The sequence below is a fragment of the Sturnira hondurensis genome, unplaced genomic scaffold, assembly GCF_014824575.4.
Source record: "Sturnira hondurensis isolate 20B ecotype Veracruz unplaced genomic scaffold, ASM1482457v3 Scaffold0008480, whole genome shotgun sequence".
NCBI classification, from domain to species: Eukaryota; Metazoa; Chordata; class Mammalia; order Chiroptera; family Phyllostomidae; genus Sturnira; species Sturnira hondurensis.
Genome location: NW_028081111.1, coordinates 861,417 through 885,173, shown reverse-complemented (window position 1 = coordinate 885,173; position 23,757 = coordinate 861,417). Strand labels below are relative to the sequence as shown.

At 41.7% G+C, this 23,757-nt stretch overlaps 1 protein-coding gene across 3 annotated transcripts in view; it reads right to left on the bottom strand.

The window, feature by feature from the left end:
* NCK2 (NCK adaptor protein 2) overlaps window positions 1–23,757 on the bottom strand; it is a 146,563-nt gene that overhangs the window by 81,205 nt on the left and 41,601 nt on the right. Inside the window, exon 1 of one of the 3 annotated variants that reach the window (XM_037054983.1) lies at window positions 23,355–23,419. The exons of 1 other annotated variant lie outside the window; for it this stretch is intronic. The gene's annotated coding sequence lies outside the window, so the exon portion shown is untranslated. Of the gene's footprint in view, window positions 1–7,781; window positions 7,894–23,354; window positions 23,420–23,757 lie in introns of those variants that run through there. One more of the 3 variants, XM_037054984.1, reaches the window with a different exon arrangement.

Below are 23,757 nucleotides of genomic sequence, written 5' to 3'. Positions count from 1 at the left end.
GGCCCTCACCGGTGCCGCAGTTGCTGCCGTCACCTGGCCCACGCGTTTCGTCCCACTGCTCGCGAGTGTGCCACTGCCGTCAGCCCTCGCCCCCTGGGGCCTGCGTGGTCTGTCTCACTGTGCGCGAATATGCGCCCGCGGTCTGCCCCGCACCCCAGCTGGTTCTGGTCTGCCTGCGCGCCTGGGTCGGGGGCCCTGTCCTGCCCGACCCTGCTCGCTGCTGGCTCCGCCCCTCTTACCGTCCCGTTGAATGGTTAGATGTAGTCGGACTTCTGTATAATTCAATTTTCTGTCCTTTGGTTGTGTCTTTGTTTCTCCAAACCTTTGTTTTATTCAAACTTGGTTGTGGGAGAAGGCACAGTGTTTCCACCTATGCCTCCGTCTTGGCGGAAGTGAACAACACGTTCTAAATGGATGCAAGAAGGAATGAATGAAAGGGACCAGTAACAAAACCCCCACCCACACAGCCCAGTGAATCTCCCAGCTTCCTTTCTCCCTGCTGAAAAAGGAACAGATTCTCCCGTTTTTGCATACCCATTCTTACTTTAAAACCCAGTTTAAATATTGTCACCTCTGGGAATAAGCTCCTGACTCTTCTACACAAAAAAGTCTGACTTCCCTCCTCTGTGCAAAGCATTCATTAAGCTGTAACACAATCATTGTATTTTGCATTTTAGTGGAGATGTTTAACCAGCAAAAATAGAGAGGATATACCTTCCCAGGTACCTTAAATACTCAACCTCGACAATTAGAGACCCTGCAGCTCCCAGTCCTCACTTGATGACTTTAAAGCAAATTCATACAAAAATTACTTTATCTGTAAATTCTTTGATGTGTATGACCAACAGATAAGCACAACTCCATCACTATGCCTAAAATAATGATTAATTTCTTAATATAAATCTCATATCTAGTGTTCCAACTGTCTCATAATAAAAATATTTTTATAGTTGATTTATTTGAATGAGGGGCCAAATAATATTCACAACTTCTAATTTCTTGTATGTCTCTCAAGTCACTTTAAACCTATTTTATTACAATGACAATTTGTCAGAGAAACTGGGTCACCTGTCTTGCAGAACACCCAGCATTCTGTACGCTGTGGACTTTGTTTCACTGATGTTGTTTTACAGGTCCCCATCTATAGCATTTCCAGTAAAGGAATAATTAGTACTAGGGACTGCTTAAATGGAGGACTTCCTCAAGGGCAGGGATTTAGTTTGAGAAGTAACCTAATTAATTGATGATTTAGTAAATGTCAACAAATTAGAGATACTAATATATCAGAGGATGCAGTCCCTCCCTTTCTCCTCCCTTTCTATTGCTCCCAGTTCTAAACAGGATCTTCCCTGGAAAAAGGTATAAAATAATCTAAGTACTGAATGATGTCATGTTCTTCTGCTTTTTAATTGAATTCATTGGGTAACATTGGTTAATAAAGTGTATAGGTTTCAGATGTACAACTCTCTATATAACACATCATCTGTATAGTGTATTGTGTGTTCACCTCCCCAAGTCAAGTCCCTTTCTGTCACCATTTATTTTCACTTTACCCTCTTCCACCTCCCCCCATCCACTTTCCCTGTGGTAATCACCATACTATTGTCTGTGTCCATGAGGTGTTTTTTTTTTTTTTTTTTTTTGCTTAATCCCTTTACCTTTTTCACCCAGTCTCCAAAACCCCCTTCTCTCTGACAGCTGTCAGGCTGTACTCTGTTATCTAAGAGTCTATTTTTACTTTGTTAGTTTACTTTATTCATTAGATTATACACAGCAGTGAGATCATAGGGTATTTGTCTTTCTCTGACTGGCTTTTTCACTTAGCATAGTACTCTCCAGGTCCATCCACACTATCATAAATGGTAAGAGTTCCTTTTTTTAAAAATTGCTGCATAGTATTCCACTGTGTAGATGTACCACAGCTTTTTTATTCACTTATCTACTGATGGGCCCTTGGACTATTTCCAAATCTTACCTACTGTAAATAGTGCTGCAATGAACATAGAGGTGCATACATTCTTTCAAATTAATGTTTTGGGTTTCTTTGGATACATTCCTAGAAGTAGAATCACTGAGTCATAAGGCAGTTTCATTTTTAATATTTTGAGCAAACTCCATACTTTCCATACTGGCTGCACCAGTCTACATTCCTGGCAATAGTGAACTAGGGTTCCCTTTTCTCCCCGTTGTTGATACCAGCCATTCTGACAGGTATGATGTGATATCTCACTGTGGTTTTAATTTGCATTTCTCTGATGATTAGTGATACTGAGCATCTTTTCATACGCCTACTGGCCATCTGTATGTCCTCTTTGAAGAAGTGTCTATTCAGATCCTTTGCCCATTTTTTAATTGGACTGTTTGCTTTTTTGGTGTTGTTTTACTAGTTCTTTACAAATTTCAGGTATTATCAGACATATCAGTGAATATGTTCTACTCAGTGAGTTGCCTTTTAATTTTGCTGATGGTTTCCTTTGCTGTGCAAAATCTTTTTAGTATGATGTAGTCCCATGTTTATTTTTTCTTTTGTTTCCCTTGCTCAAGAAGATCAGAAAAAAAATATTACTATGAGAATGTTTTCTGCTTTTTAAAACGTTTTAAAAATGTAACCATCCTGTGGGGCAAATGGGTGATGAGCTGGGGCTCCAGGTGGCGTGGTTCCAGGTAGATATGTTTACGCATCCAGGAAAGTAGCATCCTACACTCCAAACCACACTGAGAGAAACGATGCCATTTGTCACTAATCACATACAGACATTAACTGTATAGTACTAAACAATTTTTTCCTATATTTTTCTATAAGGTAGAAGTTGTACTTTTTCCTACAAAGAACACTCCCATTGCTATCCATATACTAAAGATTTTCCCATAGCAAAATTAATCATATCAGAAAACTTTCTTTCCTGTGCCCTTCAAGTACAATACCTGTCATTTGAGAGCTGTGCATTAATTTTAGAGAGAAGGACACTAAGTCTGTTAAGACTAGAGTTGACTCATTTGTGAGTCACAAGACAGAACCTTCCAGGGAGCTCTTCTAGAGAGAGCTGTTCGGTCAGTCAGGACCTGGGATTAAGGTGCCTAATCCTCAAGTGAGCCCGAGCTACATGGATGGATGCAAGTTTGAGTATTCCAGGGACCTGAAAGATGACTTGGACCTCACCTCAGTTCTAGATCGCATCATTGGCCTTTAAGAAGCCAGGATAAAACTCCAGATGGGGGAGGGGGCACATAATTTTCACAGCAGTCAGATGAAGGTAATGCGTTAAAAAGGACTGGGACTAGTCCATGACCTTCAGCATTTGAGCTCCTGAGAACACACAGAACAACCAAGCTCTGGAGAAAAGAACTGAGAAAGATTTTGAGGGAAGTTTGTTGTTCATTTTAATTTTGTAAATTACTGGGTAACTGAGAAGCCTCCTACAGAAAGTACTGGCTTCTAAGAAACTGTAGAAAAAAAAATCTCACTGCATATTATCCTATTTCGCTTTTGGTGGGTGATGAACCAGCTTGATTTGTTTCTCCCATATTTTATTAGGGGTGATGCTCACATACATTTTTTAGTATCACATACATGTATTCCATAAAATGAAGAATAAAAAGGAGGTTGAATAAATTAAAGTTTTCCATCGAAAAGGCTAATAATTATAACAATTTAATTTAAAAGATTAAATTTATAATTATCCAATTGAATGAAATTTTAATATCACTGTTTTTTAAAGGATATTTTGCTACTTTTGAGTATTCCAAAAATCATCAAAGCATGTTCACCACATTTTCCTCAAATGCCAGGTCCTGTCACAATTCCGAGCCCTCATGCCTCCTATTCCTTCCCCCAACAGTGGGAACAGCTTTAACCCTCCAGCTGCCGGAGCCACCATCCAGCCAAATCTGGTCTGCCACTAGGGAGTGCACTCAAACGTTCCGTCTTTGGGGAAATTTTACAGAAATGCCCTCCGTGCCTGTAGAAATCACTCTCTTATAAAAACAAACTTTATATTTATGTGGCTATCCAGACAGGAAGAGCCTCCAGGAAGGGAGCTCCGCATGCAGGTGTTCATGTGGCTTGATGCACTGCAGGCTCTCGATAAAATGATTCCTGTCGGACACTTATCATTCAGTGAACTTCCGTAATTAGGTACGTAAAATCTGCTGCAATAGTTAAAAGCCACACAGCATCAGTGTCAGAACCCGTTTTCCAACTTTTAATCCAAGAGACTCCAAGAATGCCTCGCATGACTACCCAGGCCAGCCCACAAGTACTGACATGCAGCCTTGAACACAGGCTGTAATGTAACTATGCTGAAACCAAATGATAGCCCCGCTTATGAACCATATTTCTTAATTTTACTACTTTAATTGTTCTTTCTTGAGTGTTTCATTTGTTGAATAAATTAGCAATAAGCCAATGAGAGGGACTGAATCAAAGAGCTCAAGAATATATATATGACTTCCTATGGCAGCTACCCAATTAATGCCATCCATAAAGCCATTCAAACACTGCATCAGGGCTGAAATCCAATTAAGTCACTTCTGTCTGCATATCCCCAAAGAGCATTCTGCTGAGTTTAAAGTGGAAAAAAATCATAAATGCCAGATTAGCTGTGTAAGCACTTCTAAAGCCAAGACCAGACAAGAGCATGAAAATCTACATGTCCAGACTTTTAACTGGGCGCACACACACACACACACACAACATTTCAATGACCATCTGGCAGAAAGCCAAACCCACTTCCTTGTCCAGCCAGGGCTTCCCAGATAATTCTCATCCATTCATTTATACATATTATGAAATGATAAACTTTGGCTCCACAATGCAATTTGTGTGCAAAGTTAACAGAATCAGGAAGAGATTTAAAGCTTTCTCTGAACTCACATTTTACTCTACCAACCCTGAATAGCATACACCTTGAAATTAGTAAATCCTGATATCCACGAATGCCTCTATGTATATAATTAGTCCCCTAAAACTGTGCAAGGAAAGCCAACACCTCATGGAGAGACTGAGAAACAGGACAGAGTCAGCTAATGAGTTAAATTTGTCCTTTACCTTGTAATCCATTACTCAGATTTACAATTCTGCAAAATACAGAGTATCTTCAGGTTATGTCCAACATCTGAAAACATGGGTGTTCTAACCATGCATTCCAGAAACAGAAAGGGTCCTCACCTGCCCATTCATTCCAAACAGATGCCCACCTGAGACTTAATGAATTAGAATATCTGAAGTTTGTAAAAGCTCCTAGGTAGGTATAGTCCCAGATGAACCACAACTATGGAAAAAAAGGAAAGAAAGTGAAGAAAGGCCCATCAAGAAAGGCTTATTGTCTAAACCCCCAATATTCCAGTCCCAGGGCTGTCTGAAAGAACCAGGCAATGAAGCTGGCTATGTCTCTGCACATCACGTAAAGAACACCAGGACTTTGTTTTAAACTGGATACAAGTTCCACCTCTACATCTCACTTCCTACATGATGGTGAAGCTGCTACTTCACTCCAGGGACTAGGTTTCCTTGGAGACAGTATCAGTCACATTGTTTGTAGAATAAAATGAAAGTCTAACTTATTCAGTGGAAGTGTGTGGCACACCTGCTATGTGCAAACACTTACCTGAATAAGGCACAGCCAGATGCTGTCCTTCCCAAGGAGCTTAGTCTAGTGAGAGTCCAAATCAAGTATGAGATGACACAACTGTGCTGCTCTACTTTACTTGGTTCAAGAAAACTTACCCACAAAAAAAATCAACTAAACTTTTCTAGGTAACTTCTGAAACAGATGTGTGCGCTCCAAAACACCTAATATTTGCCTCAGAATTTTAAAATCCTGAGACAAGCGAACTGAGTCTATATATAGCAATGTAATAGTTTTAGGTAAAAAATAAGTTTTGATGAAGTAAAAAGCAGGTTTAATCTTGCTTTCCTGTGACTAACCTAACAGAGAAACAACAATGTCCCCAAGCAAAACCTTTCTTACTTGAAAAATGATAAGGTTTCTTAAATCTAAAGAAAAAAAAAGGTTTCTCAAATCTTAGCATCCTAATACTGTTTTCTCTTCTTGATACCCAACAAATATGTTCTGAACCCACACTAGCACTGTGCTGGGTGCTAGAAATACAACAGACAAGACAGAGATGTGCTTCACCCCCACAAAGTAGACAAAATAAGATGACTGGATGGTAAGAGCCAAAAATGGGAATTCGGGATGCTAGGGATCACTACCCACTACCTCTGTACATGACACGTAATCACCCAGGAAAGTCCACTGCAGAAAAAGGAGATGCTGATGGTAAGTGCACATTACCAATGCCTGAAACTGCTATACCTTTCAGGCAGCATCACACCTACATGGTAGGTCCCAGCTTCTCATACTACATGTGGGAAGGTGATTACCAAGTAGAAGTGGAGGGCTTGGGCGCCTCAGTGACCATCTGGTCCCTCTCCACCATGCCAGTTTCCCTCCATCCATCATCCTGCTTATCACGAGAGTTCCAAGTTCTGATTCAGTCATGGATGAGCCTCATCACTCCATTCATTCATCATCTGTGAGTCTGATATGCAGGTTCTTATGCTTCTGTCCGAGCTGCTGTGCAGATCATGGCCAAGGGCAGCAGGCATCTGAGCTGTTACTCAGGGAAGATCGAAATGGCAGTCCACTCTGTGGGTGTAGCCACCAACCAGCTCCAGCCCACAGAGCGGTGCTGTCAGCAGGGAGAGGGGATTGCTACCTGACATAGTGAACAGCGTGGGCTTCGGAACGAAATGCCAGCTTCTTTTAGTGGCTCAGTCTTTCAACAAGAAGGCTTCCCATCTCAAAGCTGTTGTCTCACCTATAAAATGGAGGCTCGAGAGAAAAGGATTATCCTGCAGACATGCTCTATTCACTAAATAGCATAAAAAGCACCCATCAAAGTTCCAAGTATGTAACAGGTGCTCAAAGAAAACACAACCTCCACAACCCTCTCATTATAAAGGGGAATGAGCTCAGGGCCATCCTGCCCCTAAACACCCAACCTGCCGGGGAAGACCAAGAACAATCCAGCTCTCTCCACAGAGAGAGCAGGTAAGAAGCCAAGTGACAAATGGGAGGATAGTGAGGACTGAAGCCAGCAATGTCCCTTTTATTCATTTGCCACTGGCACTCAACTATCTCTCCCTTGTGCCTTGGGCCACTCGTCCCCTTCTCAGGCAGCCTCAGCACAGGACAAAGGTGTCTGCATACCATGTCCCTCCTCTTTCAGTTAATGTTGTACACTGTTTTTTGTGTAAACAGACTATGAAAGTAAAAGACAAAACTGCCCCCCATCAAGGTGCTGAGTGTACAAGATGATATGGGGACAAGTGGGGGACAAGTCAAGTGCACTGGTCGGTGGATAAGGTTGTAGGCAGAGTCTCATGCAGCATGGTGAGAGCAGATGACCACAGACTCACTCCCAAGGAGACAACAATCCGGTCTTCTATGAATGACATGGGTTCAGAAAAAGGGCCCAAGGAGAGAAGGTACGTTAGCACTACAGGCTTAAGGAACGCATTTATGAGAGGCCCAATCTTACAAATCTAGATATCCTGCTGAAATCCAGCCACACTGCATCAAGAAGAAAAGATGCGAACAGGCTTGACACCCCCAGTTTTCATCTCCACTTAGTAATCTGTTTAACAGTCTCTTTCCTGATTTTTTTTTCTTTTCTCCATTTAGAAAATGAGAACATTTGCCCATCTCCAATCTGCTGGCACTTCTCCTCTCTGTCAAGGCCATTGGAAGACTATCAACAGGGATTCTGCCATTCACCTGGAAATGCTCATACCACATCTGAACTTGGAGCTTTGAAGTAGCAAGGTGCTCTCCTACTGAATTTTCTCCCATTTCAGTTTTAATTCCTTCTTGTTGACATCTGTTCTATATGCTTTATTTTGAAGATTATTCTTTTTGACAAAGAAACAAACAAACACAAAAAAACAGTGTACATAAAAGTTGAATCCTGCTCTTGCAACTGGTCATGGCTGACAGTGAGCACCAAGTCCACAGCCTTGTTCTCTCTCTCTCACACAGATCAAAAACAGAAAGGACATTTTTTTCCTTACGCCTAGAACACTGAGGTCAACTTCACCTGGCCCAAGCTTCATTCAGTCTTCTATGTGTTACTCACACATGCACATGCCACTCTCTTATTTAATACTATACTAATTATAGCGGCAACTTCCTTCACCTTCAGTATAGACATTCAGGAATTATGGGTGGGCCTCAGAACTTCACACACTGGAGGAGAAAGGAAATACGAAAGTATTTCCAAAAAGTATCCAGCCATGTAATATGAAAAATGGTGACATTTATTGAAGAAGATACAAGAAACATTGTACACAGGACAGTGATGCCTCAGTCCCCTTCAAGGTAGGCACCTTGGGACCTCACACAGCTCTCCCAGCATCTCTTCCACTGTCCAAAACATCCTGCAAAATCCTTTGTTGGAATCGCCATCAGCTGCCCCTTCATGTTTTCCTGAATCTCTTCAATGGTCTGAAATCTCTTCCCTTTCAAAGGTGATTTTAGTTTCGGGAAAAGCTAGAAGTCACAGGATGCCAAATCTGGACTGTAGGGGGCTGAGTCACCTGAGTGATTTGATGTTTCACAAAACAATTCTGCATGAGATGTGATGCATGAGCGGGCACATTGTTGTGATGAAGCTGCCAATCACTAGTTGCCCAAGGCTGTGGCCATTTTCGTCATGTTGTATCTCTCAATCAATGAAGAACATTGAGACAGTGCTCCTTATTAAATGTTCAGCCTGGAGGGGCATACATCTGATGACAACACCTTCCCAATCAAAAAACACAGTTAGCGTGGTCTTGATCTTGCTGTGACTTTGCCACACCTTATTCAGGCATTGAAAACCAGGTGACTTCCATTGGGACAACTGGGCCCTTGTTTCTGGATCATAGCCAGAGACCCATGATTCATCTTGGTTACGACCTTCCTGAAGAAATCTGGCTCATTGGTAGTGGTGTGAATCCAATCATTAGCAACTGCAGCAAAGCGTTCCTTCTGCTCTGAGAGCAGAACTTACGGAATGAATTCTGCCACAACACGTTTCATGCCAAGAACCTGCATCAAAATCTTAGACATGGTACTTTTGGGAATTACCAGATCAGCTTCTAGTTTGTGCTCTGTTGGTCACCAGTCTTTGCTGATTGCAGCCCCTACACATTCAACACTCTCTGCCTGTTGCAGGCTTTCCAGAGTGCGGATCACTTTCAACAGATTCTTAACCATCTTTGTGGCATCTTTGAGTGCCACACTTTAATTTGTGCTGCACTCGCTGCATTCCCCAGAAAGCCATCAGAATCATCAGAATAGTTTCTGAGAAGGAATGTTCAAGCTTAATGAAAAATTTGATGCAGATCTGTTGCTCTGCTGAGTCAGCCATTTTGAATGTGACAGCCACACAGTACACATGCTCCCTCAAACGGCATCTATGGCCCCCACTGACTAGTACAGTGAAGTCGTCATTGGTCATGCATGTGCACTCCCCTCTCCTTGGCTGCCAGGTTACACTGATGCTGCATAAACTGTTCTCATTGCACTAACAATGGCTGGAGTTTTCCCAGACGAGTGAAATGGCAATTGTTTACTCTACACTGATTGGGTGCCATAGACTAGGTAAGCACTTCTCCTGTATTATCATGGTCAGTCCTAACACCAGGACGAGCTTCATTCTCCCCATTCCCAGCAGCGGAGATGGGGGCTGTGCACAGGTGGGATGACAGCACAAGTACAGTGAGAAGTTGGAGGCCTGTGACTTGAGTGTCCTTGGCCTTGATCCTGTGCATGCTGTCCACCCCCCACCAGAGACCAACGAGAACCAGACTGCACAGTACAGCTGGCTGACTAGCTGCACGGACCCTCCCCAAGGAGTACGTGCTCAGGGCGAAACTGGCAATGAACTTTGTCAAACCTGTGAAAAGAGATGCGTAAACTGCGTCATGTGAATGCAGTGTTTCTGAATGATACAGATTTCCTAAAGATGGGAAGCTAAACTTACTAAAGAAAATGCTTCAAGCAATTCTTACACACTTTCCAAAATGTGGTTCTCCTCTCCCCCTATTTAAAAAAACATGTTGTCACTAACTATGTTCAATTTTCCCACTAGGTATCCTTAACCTGCCTCCAGCATCCAAAAGAACACAGCTGGCAAGATGGAAGAGGGGCAGTCCAGGTCAGGGTCATCAGAATGACTTTTTGCAATGGATATACTTTACCTATGTTCAGACTTGCCATGGAGGGACCATCTGCCCATGCCAGAACACGCAATGACTTTGGGGCCTCTACAGTCTCATTTATTTATATGTAAGCATAGTAATTAGCTTTAAAATAGAGTTTGATATAATAATGCTAGTTTGTTTTACTTACTTTAAAATAATGCGAACCTTTCAAAGAACTTATTGTTCAAGTTTGGTGTGGCATATAATGCTATGGACTAATGAAACATGAGGAACTAGAATGCAGACCCAAATACAGCTGGAAATGTAGTATATGCTGAAGGATGCTAGTTCGAGTCACAGGGAAATGAAAAGACTTCTTAATAAATGGCGATGGTATATGCTGGCAATCATCTGAAGAAAGTTGCAGCCATGCTTCACATCCTACAACAGAATAAATCCCAAGATATAAGGCGGAAAAAAAAGTACAAAAGGAAATATTAAAGTATAGAAGGTTATAAAGAAGAAATCCTTTATAACCTTGAAGGACTTTTAAAAATCTATTACTAAAAATAGATACCATAAGATAGATGAATTCAATTATATAAATATAAAAACATTTTTATATGGTACAATATACCTCAGGTAAATTAGAAATACAAATTGAAAATTAGGAAAAACATTTGTAATTCATAACACCAGGGGCTACTCTCTTCCTGATACAGTGAGAACTCCTTAAAACTGATTAGAAGACCAGCAAATCAGGAAAATGATGGGCAGAAGAAAAGGAGAAAGGAAATGCCTGGTTCTCAAACATACAAAAAGTTGCTGGACTTCACTCGGAATAAAATAAATGTAAACTAAAATCACACTTAGCTATCACTTCTCACCCATTACATTGTCAGAGACCAGAAAGTGTAATAATACCACAGTATCAATGTTAACCTCCTTGTTTGATCCTTGTGGTAATTTATTTATTTATTTTTTATATTTTATTTATTTATCTTTAGAGGGGAAGGGAAGGAGAGAAGGAGAGAAGTATCAATGTATGGTTGCCTCTTGTGAGTCCTCTGCCGGGAACTGGACTGCAACCCAGGAATGTGCCCTGACTGGGATTCGAACCACGATCATATGGTTCGCAGGCCCGCGCTCAATCCACTGAGCTACACCAGCCAGGGCCTATCCTTGTGGTAATTTAGATATTAACATCTGAGGAAGCTAGATGAAGGGTGTAGAGGAATCCTTTGTGTTATTCTTGCAACATTTTATAAGCCAAAATTTATTTCAAAAGTAAAAGTTAAAAAAACTAACAAAAAATGTTAAGTGTGATAAAACAGCACATCCAGAGGTGGTGAGAGATCAAGTCTTCTCTCACACACTGCAAAATTATACAGCTCCACGGAGAGCAATTCAGTAGGATGTCAGGATGAAACTAGCCTAAATGTCCATCGAAGTAAACAGGTAAACAAACTACCTCTCTATACTGAAGTGCTATTCACTTGTGAGAAAGGAGAAAGCTCTCTAAGTTTTAAATAGAAAAAATTTCAAAGATATATGGTTAACTCAGAAAAATAAGGTAAGAACAGTTCAGGGGGAACATAATCTGATCCTGAAGAAATTTAACTTCCACTTTCCTGCTTGGTTAACTAAGCTGCTTCCAAGTACATACCTGTAGTTTATCATCATTGAGATTCATGACCCACATGAACTTATTTATCAGTAATCTTGGTGGGTTCACTATAGGCTTCTTTATCTCAATAATCCATAAAAATGTTTCTAATCCAAGCTACAGAGATATTTGGGAAACCTCACTATTCATACCTGACAAGATAAAGACCAAAGCATTTCCTCCTTCATGTTGTCTCTCTAATCAGCCCCCAAGCCCTGCAGATACTTTTTATTGAGATATAATTTACATACCATAAAAATCCATCAATTAAAGTATGCAATTCAGTTTATTTATTTTTAAAAAATAAGGAATAAAGAGAGCTCTTCATATTACAAGGAAGAGGGAGAAAACAGGAAGAAAACAAAGTGACATGAGTGACCTGGTACTTGGGTATTTCCAGAACACTCTGGACATGCACACAAGAAAACTGTGAGCCTTGCCTCTGGAGAGGTCTCCTGGCCCCTTGGATGGGAAAAAGGCTTCCCTTAATGGTTAAATCAGCTGCCTTAAAAAAAAATAGTATACATGCCCTGGCTGGTGTAGCTCAGTGGATTGAGTGCAGGCCCCGAATCAGAGGATCGCGGTTTGATTCCCAGTCAGGGCACATGCCTGGGTTGCAGGCCAGTTCCCTGCAGGCCAACTCCCAGCAGGGGACGCACGAAAGGCAACCATACATTGATGTTTCTCTCCCTCTCTCCTTCCCTTCCCCTGTAAAGATAAATAAATAAAATCTTAAAAAAAATAATAATAAAAAAATAGTATACATTACTCTTTAAAGTAAAAAAATTTTACTTTAGCAAAAGTAATCATAGCAAAATAATAATAGATAGAAAAAACAAATCTTAAAGTAAGATAAACTTAACTCAGAATATTAAATTTTACAGATTACTTATGTTAAAAAACACTGGAGGTAAAGATAATTGAATACTGGCTCTAAAGTAGGTGGACCACGACTTAAGTAAATGAATGAAAATGCAGTTATAATTTTGTTTTCCTAGGAAATGAAGTGAATCAGATTAATACAGCTCATTATGCCGTAGTCTGATTTTAGGATGATTCAAAGCTGCCAGTTAATATCAGTAGCTTCAGAAACTTATCAAACCACAAATTAACGAGCCCACACCAAATTGCCAAGTTTTTCAGTGCCAAATTTACGAAATGGTTTTCTTTTCTAGAAGCATCCTGGTTCCTACAGGATGGCAGAAGCTGATGGGATTCCACATTTAGGGTTCTTGTTTGCATTGACTATAGTTAGAAAAGACCTGGTCTCTGCCTGAGCCCAACTCTGATAGAGTCAGGAGTCCAATTTTGGTTAGGGAAACAGATTTGTATTGCATTTACTTTCGCCAATGAGAAATGCTGATCAGTTTTTTCTAATTCATTCAATTTGCTTGATGGAAATGTGGGGAAACAAGGAGAAAAAAAGAAAAGAGCAGTGATGTTAGGAACTTCACCACGAGGCTACGAGTCCCCTTCATCACCAAATGCAAAAGGAAAACTAAGATCTGCTGCCAACCCAGCAACCCCCCTTTTCCATTACTATATGCTTTGCCCACGGCCTGGCAGGAACCCTGACAGAAGACTCAGGCTGCTCCCCATCAACCGTTAGGGCCCGGAGACGCTGTCTGAGCGGGGTTTCCCTCAGGTGCGCACAGCAGTATTTAAGAATCGCCACCTGCCCGATCTGGCCAGCGCCATCTCCCCCCTGGAACGACACACAAACGATTTCTGCCCCAGCTCTGCACAACATGGCAACTGCCGAGCTAGTAGTCCCTAGAACCGTGACTTCAACAAACTGGGTTTTATTTCTGTGCAGAATTAAAAATGACACCGGTTTCAGCACCCTGTCAATATTTATGGGCCCCACACAAAACTAGTATAAAAGGCTGAAACGGGGGTATTTTCAAAAGGCATATAAATCAACATCAACTTTTTTCTTGGCGGTCAGGGGAAATGCTGAAAGAAAATGGTTGGCAATGTAAGATGTTAGTCAAAGGCCTAGAACAGATAATAACTTTTTATGTCTTAGGGCCACAAAGTTAAAATAAATAGGGGGCTTTAACGATTAAATCTATTTCTGAAAGATCACACTTGTAGCCATCATAACACACCTACACCCCTACTAAAGGCAACAAACCAACTGCAAATAAGCACTGAAGCTCACAAGCAAAATGTTTAGTGAAATTTATCCTTTCAAGAGGAAGGGCAAACCTGTGAACTGTCATAATTAATGTCTGTAACTATTCCAACCATATATAGTTCTTTTGCAGGGAAACAGATTTGTATTGCATTTACTTTCGTCAATGAGAAATGCTGATCAGTTTTTTCTAATTCATTCAATTTGCTTGATGGAAATGTGGGGAAACAAGGAGAAAAAAAGAAAAGAGCAGTGATGTTAGGAACTTCACCACGAGGCTACGAGTCCCCTTCATCACCAAATGCAAAAGGAAAACTAAGATCTGCTGCCAACCCAGCAACCCCCCTTTTCCATTACTATATGCTTTGCCCACGGCCTGGCAGGAACCCTGACAGAAGACTCAGGCTGCTCCCCATCAACCGTTAGGGCCCGGAGACGCTGTCTGAGCGGGGTTTCCCTCAGGTGCGCACAGCAGTATTTAAGAATCGCCACCTGCCCGATCTGGCCAGCGCCATCTCCCCCCTGGAACGACACACAAACGATTTCTGCCCCAGCTCTGCACAACATGGCAACTGCCGAGCTAGTAGTCCCTAGAACCGTGACTTCAACAAACTGGGTTTTATTTCTGTGCAGAATTAAAAATGACACCGGTTTCAGCACCCTGTCAATATTTATGGGCCCCACACAAAACTAGTATAAAAGGCTGAAACGGGGGTATTTTCAAAAGGCATATAAATCAACATCAACTTTTTTCTTGGCGGTCAGGGGAAATGCTGAAAGAAAATGGTTGGCAATGTAAGATGTTAGTCAAAGGCCTAGAACAGATAATAACTTTTTATGTCTTAGGGCCACAAAGTTAAAATAAATAGGGGGCTTTAACGATTAAATCTATTTCTGAAAGATCACACTTGTAGCCATCATAACACACCTACACCCCTACTAAAGGCAACAAACCAACTGCAAATAAGCACTGAAGCTCACAAGCAAAATGTTTAGTGAAATTTATCCTTTCAAGAGGAAGGGCAAACCTGTGAACTGTCATAATTAATGTCTGTAACTATTCCAACCATATATAGTTCTTTTGCAGGGAAACAGATTTGTATTGCATTTACTTTCGTCAATGAGAAATGCTGATCAGTTTTTTCTAATTCATTCAATTTGCTTGATGGAAATGTGGGGAAACAAGGAGAAAAAAAGAAAAGAGCAGTGATGTTAGGAACTTCACCACGAGGCTACCGGTCCCCTTCATCACCAAATGCAAAAGGAAAACTAAGATCTGAAGTCACATCACAGGACCAGACACTGTCCATGCCGAACACGTGCTTGCTGTGCCACGTGCTCACATTGCCAGGCCATCTCTCTCCAAAGATCAAGTGCACATTGCTGATATCCCAACAGGTGGTCCCCATGTGGAAAAAAAGCATGCCCCCATTCACCCCATCACATTAAAACCACAATGAAATTTAAGTATTTACTCCTCTTTTTAGTTGAAGTTGAGTATTTCATGAGATACTAAAGGGAGGCAATGGTAAGTACAGACATGAGAAAAAGTGACACTTTCCTCAGATTTCTCTTGGATGTCATCAATGGCAAAAGAGCGGTGAAGCTGCCACCTCCCCACCTCCTGTGTGCCTTTGAGCAGAGCCTTTCATCAGGGGGGAGTGTGCCAAGATCAACTGTGCAGCCACAGTGCCTCCAACACATCAAAAGTCCACTTCAATCACTTTAGACCAGCTGATGTTCCACGTGCATGCACCTGATAAGGAATCCCGCTTTCCTGATACCTGTAATAATGCAAAACTTGCTTCCCCCCAAAAAAACTTGGTTAAGCATATGATTTATACTAGAGTAGAGCTTTCAAGTAAGAAATTATTTTTCTCTTTAGACAGGCCTGAGAAAGCACACATCATTGATGTGCTCAACTCTTTTCATTTTATATGATTTATGTTTTCCTAATGTCCTAAATGTAAATATCTAGTTTTACTGCAAAGGGGGAAAGGGGAGAGAGGAGGAATGGAAGAAAGGAGGGGGACGGAGGGACTGGGAGATGACCCAAATCTTCAAATGACTGGTTGACACTGAGCAGGGTTTCTCACAAGTGACATATGGTACTGACATTCGAGCAAGATCTGACAGCTCTTTGCTGTGGGCCATCCCATGCACTGTAAAAATGTTAGCATCAACCCCCAATGCCTGGTGATCAAATACATCTCCAGACATTGCCCAGTGTCCCCTGGGGGACGCACTCACTGTGTTGAGAACCACAGAACTAGAATACATGCAAATTAAACAGACCAAGTTTTTCTGTTTGTTTGTTTTTTCCTTTAACAGCAAAAACAATACAGGAATAAAAATGTATATTCTATTTTAGAATATTATTAAAATGCTTAGGTGGCAGTTGTTATAATTACCCCTTCCAAAATAAGTGAATAAATAAGCACATTCAGTTTAACCCAATGTCTGACTAATAAAGTTCTAATACACCATACAGTTAGAAGATAACCTTTAAACTCTAGTTTGGGCAAAGTAGGCTGCTGCTTACTTTTATAAAATAAGAAACATTAAAAATAGTATAACTATGGATATATGTATTTGTTTGCATTCAAAAGCAATAAGTAAAAAGAGGAAGAAGGAAATCCTTTTAAAAACAGTGACTGAAGAGGATGGAGAGGCTGGGAAAGAGGGTAAGAGGTAAAAAAACACCAGACAAGATTTCTTCTGGCTCTGGAACCATGTCATGGTTTACACAATTACAAACCAATGTTAACTTTTTTAAGTCTTAAAAAATCAAAAGCAGGAAGCAAAAACATTAATCAAATTATGAAATGAGTTGATGGCATAAATACAGAGAGGAGTGATGTTGAAGGACATCGAAACACAGCAATTTGACTGTATTTCCCTAGTGGGATAAACCCTGAGAGACAAAGCATCTTCAGCTATTTTTAGCAGTGAAATTGTTAATAATATTGGTAGAGTTATTCTAAATGTTTATATATATTTTGTCTAAATAAAATAGGATAATAAAGCAAATAAGTAATTATGCTTATATTTCTAGAGACAAAAATTTTCATCATAAAAGGTACAAATATAAAATCAGAGAAGTAAACTCTCTTGTGAATTAGAAATATCAGTGGGAATTTACAACAGATTATGCTCAAAACAAAATGACCTTTGTCCGCTACAAAGGCCCAGACACAATGACCAACGTGGGAGCAATGCGAGTTCCTAACTCCCAAACCAAGGCCCCCAACTCCATTTTCAACTGAAGAGACCTGAGGGTGAGGACTGACGAAAGGAGCCTGAAGTCCTGCAGCTTCTGGCTGTTTGTGGCTAACAGACCACAAGCAGAAGGTGCAGCAGGCCAACCACACGAGGCTGGCACTGGCTGCAGCGGCCAACCAGCAGCAACAAGGATGTCAATGGCGTGAAATTCCTTCAGCACTATCTTAAATCATCAGCTCATAAGTTCTCTACAAACAAACAAACCACCTCACTGGTGGCTAATGGATGCTGAGGAACCGTATTATTTATTCTAAAAACTGCCCCAAAGAGGGCAAGATGTCCCCGTGTGGATATACGGGGGACACAACAGCCGAGCTCCCTCCCATGTGGCTAATGAATGTAGGAGGATGGAGAGAATTCAAACGTCACCGTTTTGCAACCCTGGTGAAATAAGCAGACACGATCATCAAGGCTGCTGTGTCCTCCTCCTAATGGCAGCACATGCAGCACCAGGGAAAAATCCTGCCAGGAAATCAAACTGGAATCAGCTCCAAATCCAAAGAAAATTTGCAGGACACACAGGAATAGAAGAGCATGTTAAACAGAGTCTAGCTAGCAAACTTCAGCTGTGGGAGACCCAAAGGACAAGAAACCTGTTACCCCAAGAAATCAACCTCAATTTAAAAATAAATAATTAAAATAATAAAGAAATAATATAATAAAAATAAATAAGTAAGACTGGAGAAATAAGTAGATCTAACTGCAATGTACAGACCTTACTTGGATTTTGGATTTACAACCCAATTTAAACAAGATTTTGAAATAGGTAGGGAAATTTAAACACTGATATTTGATAATATTAAAGAGTTATTGTTACTGAAATATTTACTCTAATATTTACAGGTGAAAGGAACTGATATCTGGGATTTACCACTGGAGAGTGTGGGCACTTAGATGAAATGAGGCTGGCCCGTAACTGGCTAACTATTGAAGCCAGCAATGGGTACCCATGAGGACTTACTCCGTGCTTCTCTCTACCTTAAAAAACATTATGCTGAAATTATCCTGTTACTTAAGAAATCACATCTTGCCATGAGTGAATTGACAGCATTTTTTAAAAAAAGTAACAGTCTGAAGGGCCTTTAGAAACCACCAAGCTCCAAACCACCTTCTACACATGAAGGCTAGTAAAGCAACTCCAGGGCACAGGGCTAGTCAGCGGTGAGGACAGAACAGGTCTCCAAAATCTCTCCAATTATCAAGGGACCAATAGGTAGAGTCGGAGGACTGGGAAAAGCCTCACAGTAACTCTAAATACTTCTCACATACCCCTAAGCTTGCTCTTTACAATCAAATGCCTCTTCCTTTGCTTCTGAATAGTTTCAAAGAAAGTTTTAATTTTTGTTGGTAGTTTGAACCAATGCACACTTACACACAAGAATCATCAGTTCAGCCCCAGCTGGTGTAGCTCAGTGAATTGAGTGCCAGCCTGAGAACCAGAGGGTCGCTGGTTCGATTCCCAGTCAGGGTACATGCCTGAGTTGTGGGCCAAGTCCCCAGTAGGGAGCACACAAGAAGCAACCACATGTTAATGTTTCTCTCCCTCTCTCCTTCCCTCCCCTCTCTCTAAAAATAAATAAAATTTTTTCTTAAAAAAAAGAATCAGTTCATCTGATAAAATCTTGAAAATTTATTCAGATATTAAATAAATTAAAACCTTTAGTGTACTATCAAGACAACCACGAACAGCAACTGTGTCATCGTGACATGGATCTAACTGCATGCAGCCCTCCCAATTCACAGGCTGCAATGAGAATGTGCAGCACTAATGAGTCTAAATTGTAAAACCATAAAAATGGATCAAGCACTTACTTATAGTGGTCACTATGATCAGTTCTTTTTATTTTATTTTATTTTATTTTTAATATATTTTATTGATTATGCCATTACAGTTGTCCCATTCCCCCCCTTCACTATCCTCCACCCTGCACACCCCTCCCCCACCATCCTCCCCCTTTCGTTCATGTCCATGTGTCACAAGTTCTTTAGATTCTGTATTTCCCATAGTATTCCTGCCCTCCCCCTGTCTATTTTCTACCTACCATCTATGCTACTTATTCTCTCCCCTTCCCCTCCTCCCACTCTCCTGTTGATAACCTTCCATGTGATCTTCATTTCTATGGTTCTGCTCCTGATCTAGCTGTCCTCTTGGTTTGCTTTTGTTTTAGGTGTGGTTGTTAATAACTGTGAGTTTGCTGTCCTTCCACTGTTCATATTTTTTATCTTCTTTTTCTTAGATAAGTCCCTTTAACATTTCATATAATAAGGGCTTGGTGATGATGAACTCCTTGAATTTGACCTTATCTGAGAAGCACTTTATCTGCCCTTCCATTCTAAATGAAAGCTTTGCTGGATAGAGCAATCTTGGATGTAGGTCTTTGGATTTTGTGACTTGGAATACTTCCTTCCAGCTCCTTCTTGCCTGTAAGGTCTCTTTTGAGAAATCCGCTGACAGTCTGATGGGTACTCCTTTGTAGGTGACTGTCCCCTTATCTCTTGCTGCTTCTAGGATTCTCTCCTTCATTTTAATCTTGGCTAATGTAATTATGATGTGCCTTGGTGTGTTCCTTCTTGGGTCCAACTTCTTTGGGACTCTCTGAGCTTCCTGGATTTCCTGGAAGTCTATTTCCTTTGCCAGACTGGGGAAGTTCTCCTTTATTATTTGTTCAAAGTTTTTCATTTGTGGCTGTTTCTTTCCCCCTTCTGGTACCCCTATAATTCGGATGTTGGAATGTTTAAAGAAGTCCTGGAGGTTCCTAAGCCTGTCTTCATTTTTTTGAATTCTTGTTACTTCATATTTTTGTTTGGTCATTTTTTTCTTCCTTCTGGTCCACTCCCTTGATTTAAGTCCCAGTATCCTTTCCATCACTATTGGTTTCCTGTGCATTTCCCTTCATTTCAATCACTTTAGCCTCCATATGTTCCTCTAATTTGTGGCTAAAATCAATCAATTCTGTGAGCACCCTGATCACCAGTGTTTTGAACTGTGCATCTAAAAGGCTGGCTATTTCTTGGTCACTTAGAATTATAGGCTCTGGGGCTTTGAGCTGTTCTTGAAACGGCTCTGCTATTTCCCCTGTTTCCCCTGTTTCCCCCAATGCTTGGTCTGTTCGAACCTGTTATGTATGAAGGGCGGAGCCTTAGGTGTTCACCAGGGCCAGGAGACCCAGTCACTGGGTTGTGATGCTGTATGTGGGGGCAGGGTCAGAGAGGGGGAAAAAATGGTGCTTTGCTCCACTCCACTCTCTCTCAGATTTCTTTCCCCTCTGCAGCTTCTCACAAGCAAATTGGGCCCCTCTGGTGCCGGTTCCCGGGTGTGTGGGCCCGTGTACTCTCCAGGACCCTGTGGGTCTCTCCAATGAACACTCTGTGAGCCTGGGAGCCTCTCCTGGCCCCTTGACCCTGAGAAAGTCTTTCTAGTTGGTGCTTTCAGGCTCTAATTCCCGTCACTGGGGCCCTAGCCTGAGTGGTCTGTCTCACTGTTCGCTCCTTCCTTTGGTTTATCTGTGCTCGAATGTGTGACTGCAGTCAGCCAACTGCCCTGTGCGCTCACAGGGTCTGTCCATCGCCACCCCACACTTGGGATCCACCAACTGCCTCTGCCTCCACTCCTGGGTCGGTTGGACTGAACGGTCTTTCCAGCCCGACCCCGCTCCACCCCTGCCTCCGCCCCTGTGTCCGCCCCTCTTACCGGTCTGGCTGAGTGGTTCGTTGTTAAGGGACTTCTATACAGTTCAATTTTCACTGTTTTGGCTGTGTTTTTGTTTCTAAAACTTTGCTGTCTTTAAATTTAGTTGTGGGAGGGGGCGCAGTGTTTCCACCTACTCCTCCATCTTGGCCGGAAGTCTGATCAGTTCTATTATAAAATGAGTCCATTAGATATGTGCTTTATTCTAGAGAAGTCTACCACTTTCTAAAACCAATTAATATGGATTAGTATGCAAACATGCAATAAACTATGCTGATATACGTAAGGAATGAGACCATCTTGAGGAGAGTTGCAAAGACAAAACTGCTGGAAACACTAGCTGGTAAGGACTGTGAGAGGGAGAACCACAAAGTCACTAAATTGTTATCACAAAGCACCTATGTTCCACACATCCTCCTGATCCTGCCAGCCCCAAAGAACAGTCGTCCTGAAATTCAGAACTACTCATGCCAGTTCACTATTCTTCTGCAGTGAGGAGAAAGAAAGGTAGTAAAAGAGGCTAAATGGGAGTAGAGATGAAAAAGGACAAATTTCTTATCAGTGTGGCTTTAATTTACATCACTTCTCCAGGCTTCTCCAGATGAAATTAACACTCTCTTACAAGGTACTAGAATTTAAATCCTGAAGTGAAGAATCAGACATCTCTACTCTAAATTCTTCACTTAACAAAATGAGACAATGCAGGTGTACAGAATGGTGGAGTCCCAGGTCAATTTCAGGGTGGGGCTCACACAGTTATGCTGCTCAAGGGTACTTTCCTGAGTTTCCTGGAGCTGGAGGTGACAGACCCAAGCAGTGTGGTCCAATTCTTGTCAATTGCTAATGACAACAGAGCAATTCTGGTGGTTTCCAACTGTACTGGTGTGACAGGGAGGACGGTTGGGTTCTGGCTTATTGTGTATGAACTGGTCTGAGCAGAAGGTCTCCTCGCAGGCTGCATGGGCATGGGCTATTGATTGGCCAAGACCCAGCTCAGAGGTCAAAGCAACAAGATCAAATGCTCCACCTGTCTTGCCTGTGCACCCCATCTGGCCACAAGAGGCCCACATAGAGGGTAAGTAGCTTTAAAAAAAGAGGCTGAGTCCACTGAAGATAAGCTCCACTCTTAGTTACCCTTCTTCCCCAGGTGTGCTGAGAGCAGAGGCCAAACAGCAGCCTACCAGGTGCTGAGCACCTTTGCCTGAGTGTGAGGACAGGCTGGGGGCACTGAGACACCCATCCAGTGGTAAGATATCATGCAACACAGCTGGTACAGTTCTCAAAAGGCTAGGAAACAGGGGTTCCAACTGTGACTCTTCTGGAGTGGGTGGAATGGCAAGAGGAGGTGGCTGAACTTCCAGGCTGCCTGACAGGGATGCACTTACCAGCACAGCACCCTGGCAGACAACCTTACCGTGTTAAGTGCCTGGACACCTGCCAACCACAGTACTGAGAAGCCAGAGTTCAGAATGGGTTACCACTTTGAGTCAGCAGTGCAAGATCTCCTAAAAATAGGTGGTAAGAAATTTCGCAAGCCACAGGAAGTGAAAAAATAGGCTCTGCTCTCAACACACCTGAGAACAGGTAACTGTAATCCAATCAACAAGTTATAATGACAGGAGCACTGATTCTTAATGGTTCACTTTTATGTCTAAATGTGCAGGTTTATTTATAGGCTCTGATTTAAAAATTGTTTGCCATATTTTTAGTTAACAAACCAACTTTTAATTCTACACATTCTATAAGCAGGACACATTTCACATAGCAGAAGCAATAAAAATTGAGATGTTTGGAAGAGAAGCCAGTCTGCTCCTCTGCATTCAGCATATGACTGTATGTACTGCCCTGTGGGGCTGTTTCATGTGCTTCTCCAAGCAGTGCGTGAAGCCAAGTCAACAGCCACTTGTGGAAATTGCATGACCTGCTACTCGCATCCAATCTGTTCTCTGTTATCTGATGGCTAGGGCAGTGATTCCCCACGCGTGCCCTGACCAGCCTGCAGCAGCAGTAGTGTCAGGGGACATCTTAGACATGCAAATTATAGGGGCCCACCCTAGACTCCTGAGGTTGAAACTGGGGTGGCAGGAGGAGGCAGCAGTCTGTTAAAAAGCCCTCCAAATCTGGAGTAATCTCAAATTTGAGAACCAGGAACCACAGGAGTATGATGAGCAGCAAACACTTTACAATGCGTTTCTCAGACACATTTTATGAGAGTGTTAACCTAGCAAAAGAATCGCTTTCATCAGAAAAACTCAGGTAAACATTTCTTCAATTGCAAAGAATTCTCTTATTTGTATCAAAACAAAGAGGTTAACTTTTTCTCAATGGAAAAAAGTTATTAAACACCCAGTTTCAAGTATACATACGACAGCAACTTTGGTCTGGTCATTACCCCATGGGAGCTGAGGATCCTGGTCACCAGTGGAGAAAGGTGGGGAGACAAGCTCAGGCCCTGGAGCAGCTTGAGCTTCATTCAGGGGTGGGCGAGGGGCAGACTGGTGGAGAAGTGTGCGTTACATAGATCACTGTCAGCATGCACTTTAAATAGGAACTGTCTCTGTCCATGTAGGATCCTGAAAAGATGAAAGCAACTAGAATACATTTTTAATGAACTCAAAGCAGTCAACAGGAGATCCACTGCCCTGACCACAGTCTTTGTCAAAAACACAGTGAATGCACAATCTTTGTTTTAAAGCACACAGGACTGAATAACAATGAATTATAATGGATTTAAGTTCTTTAAGAAAGAAGAAGGAGAATAGAAGGAAACTAGAAAAAAAGGTATGCTTTGTATG